Genomic DNA, 6,000 nt, shown 5'->3' with positions numbered 1-6,000 from the left:
AGGAAAGCTGATGTTATTCTAAAGTATTAACTAAAACCAGTGCTAAAATAAAAGGAACACAGCAACCCAGAAGTCCAATATAGTTGCCAACATTTGTCTCTTTTGTGTGTCCTCTAGAGAATGACCCATAACTGAACCAGGAAACCAACATAATAGCATGAACTGAAGTTTCTTTCATCTAAAAGGGCCCAAAATGCCCTCCTGGAAAAGAAAATAATAATAATTTGGGGGAGGAACTTCTCTTCCCACACTACTGCTAAATCTCTGGGTTAAAAATCCATGCAAATCTAATGCAATGAAGAAATGTGATGAAAATGAAATTAATGTACTTTGGTACATTTGAGGATTTGGAAGAATCCCCCTTTCTTTTGAACATATAAAATGAAAAGATCCACAACACCCAGAAGGCTGTGAATAATTATTTTTACTAACAGGACTGCCAGAAATTTTTAAACACTTACTAAGCACAAGATTTCAGGATTAAAAAAAAAAATTAACTTTTAAGTTTTTTCCCCAGATTCCTTTCCTCAACAGACTTCACATAAAGAACTTATTTCAAATTTCCCCTCTATTAAAAATAGATGACATTAATAAAGCCAAAGAAGAGGCATTTATATTCATCTAAATTCTGCAAGGAAGCATATATATGGAGATGGATTTAGATGTGAACAGTACAAATCATTCAGAAGTGTAGTGCCAGTGCCTCAGGTTTGGCCTTCCTTGTGATGTAAACAAACTCAATTCTGCTGTGAACTTGCTGATTGCACAGGTCCCACTCTAACAGCATATTCTCACAGCTCATACAAAACATATCTTATTTCTTGTGAGCTTTCAGTAGCTGAAGCTGTGCATCACTCAGTGGCAAATAAAGGCTACAACACAGAACTCAGAATTATTTATAATGAAAGCCAACAGAGAGCTCAAATCCATCTGTTGTTTGCACTGAAGTAATCCTAAAGTAACTTGAGTTCTGAAACAAAATTGAGTTTTGACTGAATTTTGTCTAAAATACTCCAGAAGTTTTGTTAACAATTAACTAAAAGAGTGAAATTTTCTTTTTCCCTCTTGTGGGCTAAGCTATACTCTTCCAAGGAGGAAGCACTTAACCATTTTATGAACTATAACATTCCTGAGGAGAAACAATCTATCCTGCTTTGCTCTTCTCACTTGTTGATCAGCAAGTATTTCTATCAACTTGTGATCTCTAGAACATGTTGGCATGGGCTGGGAAATCCCCAACCACCAAGACTGACAAAGATTCAAGTATTTTTACCCTTTGTAAAACATTATCTCAGTTCGCTTATGTGGTAGCCAAGATGGCAGCATAACAAAAACAGAAGCTCATCCTGACAGCAAAGTGCCTAGAATCTCATATTCACAGAATAAACTTTCTTGGTATAAGGAAAATAACAGAAAGCCTATGGTCAATGCTATTTCTAAAACAAAGAGGTTTGTAATCTATTAGCAGAGTCTTTCTGACTCTAACTGAACAGATTTAATCAGCTGCCTATTGGCTAAAAGAGGTTATCACATCTACACTCTTGCTCCCTCATTTTGCCAAATCAAGCCAGGCGCTTTTTTCTTGCCATAATTGTACAACCAGCAGGTATCTGTCACAATATACAGCACAGACAAGACCACCACAATACTCAGAGTACCATCTCACAGTTTCAGAAGGCTTTAAACACTCCCCCAAACAAAGTAACACCTTACCACAGCAGAGAGCTCCAGACATCTGTGCTTCTTGTTCTTTAGCCCAACCTTTTATACCCCTCATGCACCTGTGTGCCCTCTGCTCCCTTTGGTGGTTGCTCAGTGCACCTGGGCACTCCATGGCTCATTGCTGTCAGTGCTGCTCACCTGCTTCTCACAGCTGTGCCCACTGGGGATGAGGCTCACCCAGCCCCATCCCAATCACCACAAACTGTCTGCCTCCAGGTATCTAGTGGCCTATACAGCAAGACAGGCACAACTCTGTCAGTGAATAGCTGCCAAAGAACTTAAGGAAAAAATGTTGTCAGTATTTAAGAACAGCCCATACAACTTCTTTACTAAAAAATGAAATGTACTTGAAGCATATTCAAGGCAATTATTCACCTCTGTAAACAGGTGAAAATACTGGGACTGCCATCTAGATTTTGTTTCCAAATTTACTCTAGAAAAACAACTCTTCTGGTTTATTAAATCAGTTTGTGAAGTGTATAAATAAGCATCCTTGATAGAATGATAAAGTTCTGACAGTCTGCAATAGCCTGGGGAGACTATTCAATACGTCATTGTGCTAAGGAAGTGCTGTACTTTTGTGAAATGCTTTAATACAGTGATATTGATAGGACCAAGAGAGCCTAAGGTAAATACTGTCTCACTTTTAAGAAAGCTGTTTACTTCATGGTGTCTTCATCCTTAATAAATACTTAGATTCACTTTATGAGTTACAGTTTTCTCACAAAATAAGGATTATTTTAATCACTTCAGTTAAATACACCATGACACCTCCAGGCAGGTAAAAAGGTGTTCAGGCATTGTTGAGTCAAGCATCAACAAGCAGCTGTAGAACATCTGCATGTTAGTTTTGAGAACCATAGCCTTTCCTAATCTTTATATATCCAAAGAACAGGATAAATCAAGAAATGGTGATTTATCCACCTAGCAGTTTTTTCTATATTACTTCTGTATTTGCCTACATGGGAAACTGTAGTAAAAGCAGAAAATAATTTCAAATTAAGTAGAATAAAGCTGTTCTACATCATACCCTTCAGTTTTTAGCAGATATTATCATTTCACAGAACAGGCTGTTACTTTTTGTTTATATTTAGTGTTACATGTCTTTCAAGATCATGTACTGAGCAACAATCTAAAATAAATTAATACACTCAGCAAGAGATGAAAGAAAACAAAATAATGAAGAGGCAACATGGTGTAATACTTGTTATAAAATAAAGAGTTTGTGAGATCAGAGGGAGGAAAAAAAATCAGTGTAACTAAAGGTTTAGGTGAGATTTGGGGTCAGACTCTACCTCTCCTTTGATTGTTTTTTCTCAACAGACCTGCAGCCCCAACATGTAACGTGTGTTTAATACAAGGCACCTGCATAATTGGAGATCTACCCTACCCTGGCTCCCTGTCCATAGTGGGCCTCTCTTCCTTAACTCTTCATTCCACCACTCCTTGGCAAAGCTGATTAATTATGGAGCATCTTAATGGACTTAATGGATTACTGCATATACTAACTTCATATTTATTGTATAGTATAGAAAAATACAAATTAAAATAGCTAAGACATATGTAGGAAATATCATTAAATATTCTAGTATATTAAAACCATTAAGAATTTCATGCAAGAAATTTCAAAAATTGCACAACAAAATTGCTCATACCCCTTTCTTCTCCTACCCCAGCAATATAAAAGCAAATATCACAGCCAACATTGCATATACAATTCTGCATTTGAATTCTAAACCCTGACTCTTAAAGTCAGGTTTAACTGCTATCTTGAGCTGAGAGTAGGGTTTCTAAATTAACTATTATTATTTTTGTCTGTACTCCTTCACTGTTTATTCCCAAGGCACCATGGCAGCTTGTAGTTTACCACCAGGGGACAAGGTAGAAAGCTGTTAAAACAGAAGCTTTTGTAAATCTTAGGTAGAGTGGCTCCTACTGCTGCTGTGGTAATAGAACAAACAAAAATGTGACTGTAACACAGGCCAAGAAAAAACTCTGCAGAGGCTGTGAATTAATAGTGTCCACATCATTTGTGTCTCCATTGCTGCTCTATTAGATGCACCAATGCAGGACCAAAACCCCACTTTGGTACAGATCACTATAGATATTTAATATCCCTTCACTTTGTCTCATTTATGTGTACTCACATCAAGCACAAAGCTCCTGATTTTTGTTCCTTCTTGGCCATGAGGTTGGCTTAGCAATACACCCCTGGAAAATGTTCTAGTTTTCACCATATTGCCTATTGCTGTTACCAGCATTATTCCCTTCCCGTGTTTTACATCAAAAATTATGTCAGAATAATAATGAATCAAAACAAAACACAGAATGACAGTGTTTACCTGATGTGAACATGCATTGAGAGTGAAATTAGACTTGCTAAAATGCACATGCGTAAAAGTCTCATCTTTTATATACATCATCCACTCTTCTTAAAAATATGTAAGTACATATTACGAACAAAGTGTAGTTCAGCACAAAATGAAACCATGCTGGACCTGCTACAAGTTCAGTGTCCAACAAAAATTAGCTTTTACATGTTGTGGGAACCTCTTGCATCATAGTTGAAGCCTTATGGATTTTTTTTCCATTTTGTCATATCCTTCCTCATCAAGCAGTTCTCGATGGTTTTCTCACAACTATTAACAGAACTCCAAATTTTCCAATTTTCTGTGAGTTTTGTCCCCATTTGCTCCATGTACCAGGACATGCCCAGCTATGGCCTTCTTCCTAAGCAATGTTTTCTTAAAACCTTGTTATTTTCATCCATTTCTTCCTCGAATAAAGTAAGTCTGTGAAACAAGGTCATTTTAAGCATATTACCTGTCAAGTTTCAGTCATTGCTATGTAAACATGTATTTGTCTTCTTATGGTTGCTCAAATGAGTGGTAAGTTGAGACAGGTAGAACTGAGATCCTAGCACTTACACTACAATTAGACTGATAAGAAATTAATGATCTTGCAACCTACTGGTGAAAACTCTCATTTAATTTACAGTCTTGTTAATTTTTCTTCCTTCACTCTAGTAAAAGTCAAACATATAAATGGGGGGAAGGAAATGAAGTAATACCAATTATACAGAGATATGTTTAAATGGTAGTCTTCAGTACTTCAGTTAAATATCCCCAAACAATCATTCAGAGTATTAACATCTTTAATAATTTTGCATATCCAGAATAGATTCTAAGACATTCTGACTTCATTATTTTGTTAAAAACAGCAACAAGCAAAAAAAAAAAAAAAGGGTTTCAGTAAATATTATCATTATCATAAAATATTGATTTGAATTTAAACAAAAAAGCAACCTGACTAGCAATCAAAACATTAAGATTAAGAAAAACACTGTAAACTTTATCTTATTTCATCCTGCAATTCTTTTCAATAATGTTTGTTTATAGCAAAAAAAAAATAATTACAATGTGCTAGATAAGAACATTTTAGTATGATTAAATAAACCTAGTGCTATTTTATCTTCAAAAAGATATCAGGCTTGCAAAGAAATACTCATTAGTAATTTGAAAACCATGCTATGCTACACTTGCATTTAATAAGGTAATGATTTACATTTATGCAGTACCTTTTATCCCAAAGCAATTTACAATTTACAGCCACAGATTATCACTTCATCTCCAGTAGAACTCAGCAAATGTGAAGTGTACAAATTCTGGTAGGTAACAATAAATATAAGGTTTCAGTTTAATAACTGACTCTTATATTTATGCCTCCAATTAAATCAAACAAAAAATATTAAATTATTTTTCTGTATTGACCTTTTTACCTACCATCTATCTGCAACATGAGAAACAGGTTCTACAAGAACCAGAAAAACATTTTCCCATTACAGATTATCTAAAATACAGCAATATTGGTGGTCCAGCAAGGATTCTGAAAGTGCCATCTAAGGTATGGGTAGCACTTCTTCCTGAACTGCTTCCTATGAACAACAGCATTTAGGAGTAGCTTGGGATCAGAAACCACATTTAGAAATACCTCTGATGTTGAGACATGTCAATGTAGACAATGTTTAAAAAAAAAAAAAAAAGATAGCTATACAAAGCACTCAAAATGTAACAAGTTCAACTTTATCCACTAGAACAACCATATTACCTTAAAACAAGCTGTGTACTTCCATCTTCTGTGAATTTACTCTCTGGAATGTACACTTTCATCTTATAGCCTGTCTCAACAAGGGTGAAAAATTGCTCCTTTAAAATAAAGAAGCAAAACAAAAAGCACTGAAGTTATATGGCAAAAAATACATTTGTTTTAGGATAAAAA

This window comes from Anomalospiza imberbis, chromosome 12, assembly GCF_031753505.1.
Source record: "Anomalospiza imberbis isolate Cuckoo-Finch-1a 21T00152 chromosome 12, ASM3175350v1, whole genome shotgun sequence".
NCBI lineage: Eukaryota > Metazoa > Chordata > Aves > Passeriformes > Viduidae > Anomalospiza > Anomalospiza imberbis.
The sequence above is the reverse complement of the archived record's forward strand: the minus strand, read 5'-3'. Positions refer to the sequence as shown.